The following is a 13,800-nucleotide window of genomic DNA, read 5'->3' as shown; positions in this document are numbered from 1 at the left end:
AAGGGGGCGTGCTCGGAGGCAAGGGGTAGCGGGGGGGGGGGGGGGGGGTTTGCCGGGGACGCTGCCAGGGCTGATGAGACAGAGAGTTGAGTGTCCCAACAGAGGGAGAGAGGAGCGACTCACTCAACGATGGAGGGAAGGGATTGGGTGCGGGAGCAGAATTTCCCATCAGAAAATGTTCACCACCCAGGATGTGGTGGATGACGGGAGAAAGGACAAGGAGCCAGAGAGGGGAGGGTGTCAGGAGTGACGGGGTGAGTAGGGGAGTGACACTGGGTAACAGAGAGACAGAGGGCGATGAGGAGAGGTGAAGATTGGCATCGCAAAATGGCAGCCCCAAACAGCATACAATGCAGAGCATCGAGATGGTGGGGAGAGGAGAGCGAGTGGAGGGAGGGAAAGGGTTTGCGAGTGATGGGATGGGAAGGAGGGTGACAAGATGGTGAGTGTGAGGTGTTACGTATTCAGGCAACAATAAATATATGTGAGTTAGGCAAGGGTTTTTATAACAACACGTTTATTAAACACTGAAAACAAACCCCCCAGAAGTAAACAAACACTAACGTAACCGGAAAACAGCTGCTGTGTGGCAGCTTAACAGTTCTTAAAGCGATGTTGCAAAAACAGTTCTTTAAAAGTGGTATGCCAAAAGTTCAAAATGCTCACAGTCCATTTAAAAGGAGAGACTTTTCAAGGCGATTTAAATTCTCTTCCACATCGTTTTCCTTCTGTTTCCAAAGTCGAACTCTTCCCAAGAAGAATTTTATGAAACGTAACGGCTTAAAGGCACTGACCTTTCCTTTATCACACTGTCCTCAATCTTCTGCTATCCCGCAGAAATTAACACGAGAACAGTCAATGAAATCCTTCCGAATGAGGATCACACAAGGTCGAACCCATTCCACCGTCGAAAATCGATTCTCCTCGATCTTTAACTCCTGAACTCCGATCTTCACTCTCCACTGATTCTTAACCAACAGTATTGGAAAGAAACTGCTGGCAATGACCTTTTAAACTTTAGGCATTAGATAAAACTTCATCTTTCAACTGAACTGCGTCATCACATTAAATCACGCAGCGGCATGAAGTCAACATGGCAAATCCAGCCACGAACTGCCCCACCTGACAGGGTGGGGTCTTCCTTTTATACCCTGTTAAAAAAACCTGTCACATGATCTCTACTGGCGGGAAAATGACATCACTCCACCATCACAAGACCATTACCTCAAGTCCAGTATAACTTCAACCCCAGTCACGTGACAAGGGTACCACTGTCACGAGTACGTAACAGAGGGAGTGACACACTTCGTGGTGCAGGAAGTGGGAAGGAGGGTCTCACACTGTCACACAATGGCTGTCGGCAGAAGGTTAAATGGAGATTCAGGAGATCGGGCACCGAGGGGAAGGAGAGGAGGAATAAGGAGTTGAGATTGAATAAACAGGGAGTGAAGTGAGTGGAAGGTGAGGAAAAGGGTTTGCCCCATTCTACAATGGTGGGAGAGCGGTTGTCATTGGTAACCATCACAAAATGGCCACCAACCTGGGTGAGATGGGCGGTGATAGAGGGGAGAGCGAGGGGACAGAGAGCGGAGTGTTTCAGGAGTGACGGGAGCCGAGGGTGGGAGAGGGCGTCTCGTAACAAGGGAGATGGAACTGGGAGGTTCCCACGGGGGAGGAATGTGACTACGGGAAGAGGCTAGCACCGTTACCCGCCCCCGCTCCTCTCCTCAATCTTGAAAGTCCTGCTTTGACTTTTCTTTCGGGCTGAGCCTCAGATTGCTCGGCCCGAATCGTTCAGGCTGTTCCATGGAGTAGGGGGATGTGTAGTCACTGGAGCCCGTCAAAGGCATGAGTGGGCGCCGGCTTGCCGGAGAAGATGGTGGCGAGGTCTGGCGGTGCAGGCTGGTTGGCGTGGATCTCAACCATTTTCTGCAGGGGGGTGGGGGAGAGGGAGGGGTCAGATTGAGGATGGGAGGGGAGAAAGAGAAGGTGAGGAGAGGAGATGAGACCCACTCCCTCAGCGTCTCTCTCTGTCCCCTCTTCTCTCTCCATCTCTTCCCCCACCTCTCTCTCCCCACCCAATCCTCCTCTCTCCACCCCTCTCCCCTCCCTATCCTCTCTCCACCCTCTACCCTATCCTCCTCCCCTCTCCCCACCCTATTCACCTCTCTCCACCCTATCCTCCTCACTCCACCCCTCTTCCCACCCTATCCTCCTCTCTCCACCCTATACTCCTCTCCCCACCCCATCATCCTCTCTCCACCCTATACTCCTCTCCCCACCCCATCATCCTCTCTCCACCCCTCTCCGCACCCTTTTATTCCTTTTCTGCCTCCATCTCTCTCTACCCCTCCCGCTCTCTTACTCCCTCCCCACGCTGTTCACCTCCCCCATCTCTTGTACCCATGCCCCATCCCTCGCCGCCCACACACACACCCCCCCCCCCCGTGCACAGGAAGATCCCACTCACCACCGGAGGCTGTGCGGCGCAGCACTCGAGGTCCCTGCAGTTGGCGATGGCCGTGAGGACGGACATCACCAGCGAGACCAGGCAGTTGACCAGCAAGATCACCGTGATCCCGCTGACAAACCTCTGCGAGATTGGGTGTTTGGCGGAGTGACAGAGCGGAGGGAGCATGGGAGGGGGGAGAGAGCCAGACGGAAAGAGAGGAGTGGAGAGGGGGAGAGAGAGAGAGAAACGGGGTGAGAGACAGAGAGGGGGGAGAGAGAGGGGCATGGGTGGAGATGTCCGGGGAAGAGAGAGGGGTGAGAGAGAGTGGGTATTGGGGTAGGCGGAGGTGGGGAGACCCAGACGGGGAGGAAGAGAAGGGGGGCAATGGGTGAGGAAGAGAGTGGGTGGGTGGGGGAGAGATGCGGGTAGGGAAGTGGGAGAAAGAAGAGAGGTGGCAGAGGACAGTTGATAGAGGGAGAGACATGAGAGTCAGATGGGGGAAAGAGAGGTGAGAAGCAGGATGAGAGAGGTCGGACAGGGAAGGCAGACAAAGGTGGAAAACAGAGAGGGGCAGAGAGAGAGTGAGATATGGACAGGGTGAGAGGCGGAGAGCGGTGAACAAGGGAGAGGGGTGAGAGACGGGAAACTTTAGCCTTCAATTAACGGAACACGCCAAATTTTGGTTTATAACCATATAACAATTACAGCACGGAAACAGGCCTCGGCCCTTCTTATCCGTGCCGAACGCTTACTCTCACCTAGTCCCAGTGACCTACACTCAATCCATAACCCTCTATTCCTTTCCTGTCCATTTTCTTAATGACAAAATTGAACCAGCTTCTACCACTTTTACTGGAAGCTGCTTCTACGCAGCTACTACTCTCTGAGTAAAGAAATTCCCCCTCGTGTTACCCCTAAACTTTTGCCCCTTAACTCTCAACTCATGTCCTCTTGTCTGAATCTCCCCTACTCTCAATGGAAAAAGCCTATCCATGTCAACCCTATCTATCCCTCTCATAATTTTAAATATCTCTATCAAGTCCCCCCTCAACCTTCTACGCTCCAGAGAATAAAGACCTTGTAGCGGGGTGCTACGCGCAGCGCTGAAATTACGACACGCAGTCGATAAACTGCAACCACAGAATAAGTTTATTTCAAAAACACAGTCTTGCTTTAAAGCCTGTCTCCCCCACTCGATACTTCGAGAGGCACGTAACTGAAACTCCTTGAGGCTATCTACCTTTGTCTCTGGCTCTGGCTAATTGTCAGCCGGTTCGAGTGTGCTAGTGATTGGGTCGCCACAACCTAACTTGTTCAACCTTTCCCTGTAACTTAGGTGATGAAATCCAGGTAACATTCTAGTAAATCTTCTCTGTACTCTCTCTATTTTGTTGACATCTTTCCTATAATTCGGTCCCCAGAACCAGCGGTAGACCCCCCAATGTCCACAGTCTGGGCCGGGCCCTGTTTGGGAGGTCGGCCTCTGCGCCACGGTGCCGGAAACTCGACCGGTTGCGCCAAGTCCACATGGGCCGGTTTGAGTCGGTCCACCGTGAAAACCTCCTCTCTCCCCCCAACGTCCAGCACGAACGTGGACCCGTCGTTTCTGATCACCGTAAACGGCCCCTCGTAGGGCCGTTGCAGCGGTGGCCGATGCCCGCCCCGGCGTACAAACACAAACTTACAGTTCCGCAGATCTTTGGGTACGCAGGTCGGGTGCTGCCCATGCTGCGAAGTGGGTATGGGGGCCAGGGCACCGAGTCTCTCGCGTAGTCTGCCGAGGACCGCTGCGGGTTCTTCCTCTCGCCCCCTTGGGGCTGGTATGAACTCCCCGGGAACGACCAGGGGCGCGCCGTACACCAACTCGGCCGACGAAGCGTGCAGATCGTCTTTGGGCGCCGTGCGGACGCCGAGTAGGATCCAGGGAAGCTCGTCCGCCCAGTTAGCTCCTCGCAGGCGCACCATGGGAGCCGACTTCAGGTGGCGGTGGAAACGCTCCACCAGTCCGTTCGACTGTGGGTGGTAGGCAGTGGTGTGGTGCAGCTGAGTCCCCAACAGGTTGGCCATCGCTGACCAGAGGCTGGAGGTGAACTGGGCGCCTCTGTCGGAGGTAATGTGGGCTGGGACACCAAAGCGGGACACCCAGGTGGCGATCAGCGCCCGGGCGCAAGATTCGGAGGTGGTGTCGGTGAGCGGGACCGCCTCTGGCCATCTTGTGAACCTGTCCACGATAGTCAGGAGGTGCCGCGCCCCGCGTGACACAGGCAGGGGGCCCACGATATCCACATGAATGTGGTCGAAACACCGGTGGGTGGGGTGGAACTGCTGCGGCGGAGCCTTGGTGTGTCGCTGCACCTTGGCCGTCTGGCAGTGCAGGCACGTTCTGGCCCAGTCACGGACCTGCTTGCGGAGTCCGTGCCAAACGAACCCACTGACCTGCTTGCGGAGTCCGTGCCAAACGAACCTGCTGGAGACCATCCGGACGGTAGTGCGGATGGAGGGGTGGGCCAAGTTATGAATGGAGTCGAACACGCGTCGTCGCCAAGGTTCCGGGACGACGGGACGGGGCTGGCCGGTGGCGACGTCACAGAGTAGGGTCCTCTCACCTGGGCCTACGGGGAGGTCCTGGAGCTGCAAACCGGAGACTGCGGTTCTGTAACACGGGATCTCCTCATCTGCCAACTGTGCCTCAGCCAGTGCCTCAAAGTCTACCCCTTGGGAAAGGGCGTGAATGTTAGGGCGAGAGAGCGCATCCGCCAAGACATTGTCCTTACCCGAGACGTGCCGGACGTCCGTCGTGTATTCAGAGATGTAGGACAGATGGCGCTGCTGGCGGGACGACCAGGGATCGGACACCTTTGTGAATGTAAAGGTAAGCGGTTTGTGGTCCGTGAACGCGGTGAAGGGCCTACCTTCTAAGAAGTACCTGAAATGCCGGATTGCCAGGTATAGCGCCAACAGCTCCCGGTCGAAAGCACTGTACTTGAGCTCGGGTGGCCGCAGGTGTTTGCTGAAAAACGCCAAGGGTTGCCAGCGGCCCGCGATGAGCTGCTCCAGTACCCCACCGACTGCCGTGTTAGAGGCGTCCACCGTGAGGGCGGTAGGGACGTCCATTCTGGGGTGCACTAGCATCGTGGCATTCGCCAAGGCATCCTTCGTTTGAATGAAAGCGGCGGCGGACACCTCGTCCCAGGTAATGTCCTTGCCCGGACCGGACAGCAAGGCGAACAGGGGGCGCATGATCCGGGCAGCTGAAGGGAGGAAGCGGTGGTAGAAATTGACCATACCTACGAATTCCTGGAGGCCTTTGACCGTGGTGGGTCGGGGGAAATGGCGGACCGCATCTACCTTAGCGGGCAGAGGGGTTGCCCCGTCTTTAGTAATCCTGTGGCCCAGGAAGTCAATGGTGTCGAGCCCGAACTGGCATTTGGCCAGGTTGATCGTTAGACCGTAGTCACTCAGCCGGGCAAAGAGCTGTCGGAGGTGGGACAGATGCTCCTGACGACTGCTGCTGGCTATGAGGATGTCGTCCAAATAGATGAATGCGAAGTCCAGGTCGCGTCCCACCGCGTCCATCAACCGCTGGAACGTCTGTGCGGCATTCTTCAGGCCGAACGGCATGCGGAGGAACTCGAAAAGGCCGAACGGGGTGATGAGAGCCGTTTTGGGGATGTCGTCTGGATGCATCGGGATTTGATGGTATCCGCGGATTAGGTCTACCTTGGAGAAGATCTGCGCGCCGTGCAGGTTGGCTGCAAAGTCCTGAATGTGCGGCACAGGGTAGCGGTCCGGTGTTGTAGCCTCGTTCAGCCTGCGGTAGTCGCCGCACGGTCTCCAGCCCCCTGTCGCCTTGGGCACCATGTGCAGGGGGGAGGCCCATGGGCTGTCGGACCGCCGAATTATCCCCAATTCCTCCATCCGCGTAAACTCCTCCTTCGCCAGTCGGAGCTTGTCCGGGGGAAGCCGCCGAGCACGGGCATGGAGGGGTGGTCCCTGGGTCAGGATGTGGTGCTGTACACCGTGTCGGGGCATGGCTGCCGTGAACTGTGGTGCCAGAACCGATGGGAAATCTGCCAGGACCCTGGTGAAGTCGTTGCCGGACAGCGTGATGGAGCCGAGGTGAGGGGCTGGCAACTGGGCTGCACCCAGGGGGAATGTCTGAAAGGTCTCGGCGTGAACCAGTCTCTTCCTGGGCAGGTCGACCAGTAGGCTGTGAGCCCGCAAGAAATCCGCACCCAGAAGCGGTTGGGCTACGGCGGCCAGTGTGAAGTCCCACGTAAACTTGCTGGAGTCGAGCCGTAGCTGCACCGGACGGGTGCCATAAGTCCTTATGGTGCTGCCGTTCGCGGCCCGTAGGGGGGGACCCGGCGCCCTGCTGCGGGTGTCGTAACTTGTCGGAGGTAAGACGCTGATCTCGGCACCGGTGTCGACCAAAAACCGGCGTCCCGACTGTTTGTCCCAGACATACAGGAGGCTATCCCGAAGGCCAGCCGTCGTAGCCATCAGCGACGGCTGGCCCTGGCGCTTCCCGTGGAACTGGCAGGGCGGGCGACAGCGGCGGGCATCTGCGCCCCACCGCTGGTGGTAGAAACACCAGTGTTCGTTTGGCTCCACACCCCGGCCTCTGGGTTTAGCGGGCTCTGCGGCCGGGCCTGGACTGGTTTGCTGCTGGGAGCATGGACGGGTGATCTGTGCGATGGACGCCCCACTCACCTTCTTGGCGTTTCACAGCGCGTCCGCCCGGGCTGCCACCTTCCGGGGGTCGCTGAAATCCGCGTCGGACAGCAGCAGGCGTATGTCCTCGGGCAGCTGCTCCAGGAATGCCTGCTCAAACATGAGGCAGGGCGTGTGTCCGCCGGCCAGAGACAACATCTCATTCATCATAGCCGATGGAGGCCTGTCTCCCAAGCCATCCAGGTGCAGTAAGCGGGCAGCTCGCTCGCGGCGGGAGAGCCCGAAAGTCCTTACGAGCAGGGCTTTGAATTCCGTGTACTTGCCGTCCGCCGGGGGAGACTGTACGAACTCTGCGACCTGGGCCGCTGTGTCCTGGTCGAGGGAGCTCACCACGTAGTAGTAACGGGTGTCCTCTGAGGTTATTTGCCGAACATGGAATTGGGCTTCTGCTTGCTGAAACCATAGGTGAGGTTGTAGCGTCCAGAAGCTTGGCAGCTTCAAGGAAACCGCGTTAACAAACGCAGCGTCTGCCATCTCCGGTCCAAAAAAACGGTTGGACCGTCGGGGTCACCAATGTAGCGATGTGCTACGCGCAGCGCTGAAATTACGACACGGAGTCGGTAAACTGCAACCACGGAATCAGTTTATTTCACAAACACAGTCTTGCTTAAAAGCCTGTCTCCCCCCACTCGAAACTTGGAGAGGCACGTAACTGAAACTCCCTGAGGCTATGTATCTTTGTCTCTGGCTCTGGATAATTGTCAGCCGGTTCGAGTGTGCTAGTAATTGGGTCGCCACAATAACATGATAAGGAATGGCTACAAGTGGCGGATGCAACTCGTTCATTATCTGATCCAGAAACACGTTGTGCCCAGATTGAAAAAGAATTGCTCAGCATTATGTTTCCTTGTGAGGCATTTCATCAGTTTGTGTCAGGGCAATCTTTTGATGTTGAAAATGATCATAAACCTCTGATTGCATTGTTTTATGCGGGGGTGGAGTGGGAGTGTGATTTTTCTCTCTAATAGATGCTGCCCGGCCGGCTGAGTTCCGCCAGCGTTTTGTTTGTGTTGCTCTGAATTTCCAGCATCTGCAGACTTTGTCGTGTTTGTGATTTATCTCTCCGTTGTCCCTCCCGACTCCGTCCACTGCTCCCTCTGTAGGGACCTCCGGCCACGACTGGTGCAGCCCAGAACCTCCTGCTAAACGCAGGCGCAGTGCCGACTGGAGCTGTCGCCGGCGGTTCTTCTGTTCAGGCGTCCGTGAAGAAGGGTCTGATCTCGGGTTTGTGGAAACCAGGGGCCGGTTGGCGTGGAAACACAACTTTGTGGGCCGAAGGGCCTGTATCGTGCTGTAGGTTTTCTATGTTTCTATGAAAAGTGCCGGGAACGAGCTCTGCCGGACGGCTGGAGGCTCCGGGCTCTCCGGTCCCGCAGCCCCGGTTTTAGCTTTGCGCCCGAGCCCGGGCTGTGGGATCAGTTAGTTGTGGTTCCCAGGCTCGGAGGGGTTTGGGGTGAGGAGGATCTGTCTGTGTGTGTGTGGGTAGAAGTTATGGGTGGACTGTAGTCGGGGGGGATGGGGGGTGGGGCTGCCGTTGTGAGAAAGTGGGACGATCGGATGTTCCGTGACCCGGGTCAAATAAAGTTGTAAACGGGGAAGGATTTGCTCCGTTGTATCGGACACTCGCGTGTCCTTTCAGGAAGCAGCAATTCTCTCTTCAAATGAATTACTGTCTAATCTTGCTGTTACCATGGTGTTTGTTACAAAGTCCCAGTGTCTGGAAGAGCTGTCAGCGTCATGGGCTGTTGGTGCAGATTGGGATGGCGGTGGGGTGTTAGTGACCTCTGTATCAGAGAACAACACGGGTTTCTACATCCTCCTTTGAGATATAAATGTCCTCACAGTGGATTCGGATCAGCTGGCATATCTGGAGTTCACAAAGGGAAAGGGGATAGGGAAGGGGCTGAGGAGAGAGAGTTTTAATCAGCAAACCATCGTCCGGGGTGGAGGGGTACAGGAGCTGTCTGATAGATCGTTTTACAGAGATTGTATTTTTATATAATCTCACAGACGGTGACTGAGGAAGAAGATTGTTGATGGAGGATACCCGGAGGTGAGCAGGTCAGACACGGTATCAGGAGAGTGACAATGATGTGATTTCCTGTGTCACGGGTACAGACAGTCGTCGCAAGTGAGGAGTTTGTGTGGAGATGCAGCTTCCCTGGAGGTGGAGGAAAGAGGACACACCAACAGGTGGAACCAGCTGTGGGAAGACACGGTTTGTCAGGTCTGACGACGAGCTGAATGTACCATAACCTTCAGAATGAATCAGAAAACCATTCTGAGGGTATTTGAAATGTCAGAAGCAGGGGAGATGTGATCCCATGTCTCCATCAGACCCTCAGTGAGATGGTTCCAGTTATAACGTGCAGGGATGAAAGCACAGTGTTTGGGGTCTGATTTAATCACTGATTCTGACACAGTGAGAGGGTTAGTTTTACTGTAAGGCAGCAACATTAATGGAAGAAGACACAGAAACTTCATCAATTGCCAGTTGTTTAGCAAAAGTGATCAATTTGTATGTTACCTTGACAGAAACAGATATTTCCAGTGGTGACAAAGGGGTTCAGTCTGGTTTACTTCAGGTTGGAGAAGGATGTGGAGTTTTGAAATCAATGCCTCGCGGTGCCACCATCATTAATCTGGCATGTCCAGAGTGGAGGATCACACAGCACGGAAACAGGCCTTTGGCCGGCCATACCTGTTCTGACCATCCACTCACTGTCTACACTGGTCCCATTTATCAGCACTTGGTTCATAGCTGACTGTATCTCGGCAGTTTCAATGCTCATCCACATCGGAAATGTTGTGAAGGGACCTGCCTCCACCACCACCTCGGGCAGTGTGTTCCAGATTTCAGCTACCCTCTGAGTGAGAAATCTCTTCCTCAGATCCCTCTAAACCTCTTCATCCTCTGCTTAAATCTATGCCCTCTGATTGGTGACACCTCTGTCCCAGGATCCGGGGCAATATGGGCATCAGTGGGGCCTTTGATAAGGTTCACATGGTAAGTTGCTGTGGAAAGTCAGATCACACGGGATCCAGGGAGAGCTGGCTCACTGGATGCACAGTTGTCTTGATGGTAGGAAGCAGAGAGTGATGGTGGGAGGCTGTTTATTGGACTCGAGGCCCGGGCCTCGTGAGGTTCCCCAGGGTTACACCACATTGCTCTCAATATTCATTGATATTTAAATATATTTGCATTTGCACTGTTTGTTGAATTCTTTGAACATCAACCATTGCTACTTGTCATCTAGATCAATAATTTGGTTAATAATGTACAGGATATGGAGAGTAGGTTTGCAGCAGGTTCAAACAATTAGTTTTTTTTTAAGATATTAAGTATAAACTCTCCATTCTGTTTCCCTCTGCGCACTCGACCACCCCCTCCCTTTACTGTCCTCCCTGTCACCCTGACATTGGGCATACATTCAGGGTGAAAGTGAATTATTTTAGGGGAATCTGAAGGGGGATTCTTCACTGTGTGAAGAATGAGCTGCCAGAATGAGTGTGGAATGAGCTGCCAGTGCAAGTGGGGGATGTGGGTTTGATTTAGACACTAAAGAGGAATTTGGGTGAGGACATGGATGGGAGGTGTGTGGAGGCTCTGGTGCAGGTAGCTGGAACTAGGCAGTAACAATAAAAACAGGTCGGCATTGACTGGAAGGGCCGAAGGGCCTGTTACATTGCTGCTGCTCTCTGTGACTCTAATAATATTCTAATTTGTAATTTCCACATCAGTACTTTGCTGTTTATGACTGAACCCAGACATTTACCCAAACAAGAATTGTAAGACTCTTGGCTGGCTACAGAAAGCATTTACAAGCTGTGTTTCTTGCCAAAGGGGTTGTTACTAAATACCGACCATGCAGGCCACCCAAACTTTTGCTTCGGGCCCTTTTCCTTTTTTGTTATTTTGAAACTGTAAAAGATGGAAATTAAAATGTAATCTTGCTTAAAATATTAAAGAAATGTGTCATCTTTGACTTTATGCCTTTTGGAAATCAGGTCACCTTTTACTCGCTGAGCTATTCACAGTAACAGAAATTTTGACCAGGGGTGCCCAGTCTTTTGCATGCCACTGTTGGGCTAAGTGTGTAAATGTAGGACGGGACCACGTTGAAAAATAAATGTGCTAGGTTTTCCAAAATTGACTCCTTCCACCTGAGGCCACGAATATATCAATCACCCCTCATATACATTTTCATCCAAAATGAACAGGATTCATCACTCCATGTGTGTATATGCAATTGTGATAAGAAATACAGACCATAACACGTACATGAGAGGCCAACTCAGAAAAATGAATCACCACTCTGGAAGAAAACATGAACGAGTGGAATGAGTATGACCCTCCATGGGAGACATCCCAACGATCTGAGCAGACGAGATGGTGACAAATGAGCCTGAATAAGGACGTTCACTCCCAATGTCATTCTTCCTCAGCTTGAGATTTGAGGGGGCGCAGAACATCTCAGACAGAACTGCAGTCAGCTCGACTTCTTCAGTCTGCAGGAAATTCAAGGGAAACCTCTTCACCCAGAGTGATGACAATTTGGAACCCATCACCACAGGGAGAGTGAGAGGTGAAGAACAGGGGAGGATTTGAAAGATCTGTTGTGGAACAGAATCAGGTCCAGCCGGCCTGAGTTGACACTCTACTGTACACTAGGTGTGTTATAAATTCACTAAGTACCAGAGACAGTGATTAAAATGGAACTGATTTATTTGTCACAGATCCAGAATATTAAACTCCAGTCCCATTAAAGTTGAATGTGCAGCAGAAGAAACTCCTCCCATGCCCAGTGACCAGGGTGCAGAACTGGGTGTGGTGAGCAGCAGCAATAATTGCAGAGTTCAGCACCGACAGTCACTCTCGAAATTGCATTCAGCAACAGTGATGGACAAATATCCAGCACGCAGCTTATTGAAACTCTCTCCCCAGTGTGAACCCGGTAGTGTGTCACAAATGTAACGCGCTGTAAGGTTTCACTGCTGATGCAGTGGACTCTCTGCAATGTTTCACTGCTGAGTTAATGGCTTCTCTGCAGCAGCAATGTTTAGGGTAAGACTAGAGATAACCGGGTTTTGGAGTGTGGGACTGTCCAATGACAGAAATGTTCTTCCTTGTGAGTCTGGAAGAGAGATTTTCATGGTCTTCTGCTGGGGAGAGATGAGAAGAAGAGAGAGTGGGCCCTTTTTCTTTCTTTTTGATTACTTCACTAACCATATAGTCAAAGTAAGAATTATACATCTCAGTCATTTAATCACATATTGAGTACTGTATGTTATTTCAGGGTACTGATTTGTAACAGGGGACACATCACACAACATCCACCCAAACAAGATTTCTTAAGTTTGCCCGGGCTGGGAGCAAGGGGGTGGGGGGGTTATCACCCCTTATATTAAGCTGCTAGCCGAAGCAAGAGTTGCATAGGGTTAGATTACTGACTGAATCGCTTCCGAAATACACAGCAGGTGAACGATCTCTCCCCAGTGTGAGCTCAGTCATGCACATTAGGTTGATTTCGCTGAGAGAATCTCTTCCCAAAGTCTGAGCATGAGATCGGCCTCTCCCCAGTGTGAAGTCGCTGGTGTCTCTGCAGTTGAGATGTCCAAGTGAATCCCTTCCCACACACTGAAGCCTGAATTATGCTTCACCATTGAAGCTATGCCGTACGCTCCACGTAGCCGTGTACCTGCCGCGGCACCCTAGGCCATACCGTATGCCATAGCCTAAAGCGCACCTTACGAAAATGTAACTGTGCGTCACAGACCGCGAGAACTGTGATCGGTCTGCTTGGTAGCAGCACGTTTCCTCCTAGGGATTTCCTGTTGCTTCGAAGTTGGAAAATGGACCAAATCGAGGAGAGGTTAAATGAGGAAGTCAGAAAATATGTACATTTGTACGACTCTTCATTGGTATACTATAAAGACTTGCAAATGGCATGAAATTCGTGCAAATAAATTTCCACAAACATCGGTTTGGACGTCACGGACTGCACAAAGAAATGGAAAAGCTTCTCTCTTTTCTGTGCTGCAGTAATTTCAATAAAAGTAACTCTTGTTCAACATCTAATAGCTCCAACTCCAACAAGATGTACTCAGTAGTCGCCACCGTTCCCAACTCCACATGAGTCAATTCAAAACAGTGGCATAGAACTCCAACGCCAACTAGCGCAGACTACACACCCTGCATGGTCGTCGCCCGACTTGGTAGACTTGGTTCTGTCATGTTTTGGCTCAGCCCTGGTTTCTCTTCTACTCGGCTCTTCATCCCTCAGTTGCTCCAGCTGCTCATCTATGTTCTCTTGCTCTTTGAGGAATCCCAAGGGACTGTCAAACCGATTATCTGCTGCCACAGCATTTCCCCTGTCAGCGACATAGACCGGCCATTCCTTTTTGAGAGTTTCTGGAAGTTTACTTTCAATTGATCTCGTCACCAGCGGATCTTTGATCGCACCCGTGTCTCCAAGGTCACTCAAGTCTTGAAGTGCCTTCTCCACAGTTTGAATTAATTCCACTATTTTCCGTGGCTGATGATTTCTGACAGCTGTTCTTCCACTGTTGCATTAGCAACGCACGTTCGATTTCCATAGCGGTTTTCTAGAACA

The 13,800-nt window shown here is 52.7% G+C and overlaps 1 protein-coding gene across 1 annotated transcript in view; it reads right to left on the bottom strand.

Annotated features, from left to right (window-relative positions):
• The window catches only part of LOC140721392 (uncharacterized), a 1,266,977-nt gene that overhangs the window by 616,407 nt on the left and 636,770 nt on the right, over positions 1 to 13,800 (bottom strand). The gene's annotated exons all lie outside the window — the stretch shown is intronic.

The sequence above is a fragment of the Hemitrygon akajei genome, unplaced genomic scaffold (genome assembly GCF_048418815.1).
Source record: "Hemitrygon akajei unplaced genomic scaffold, sHemAka1.3 Scf000054, whole genome shotgun sequence".
NCBI lineage: Eukaryota > Metazoa > Chordata > Chondrichthyes > Myliobatiformes > Dasyatidae > Hemitrygon > Hemitrygon akajei.
The sequence above is the reverse complement of the archived record's forward strand: the minus strand, read 5'-3'. Positions and strand labels throughout refer to the sequence as shown.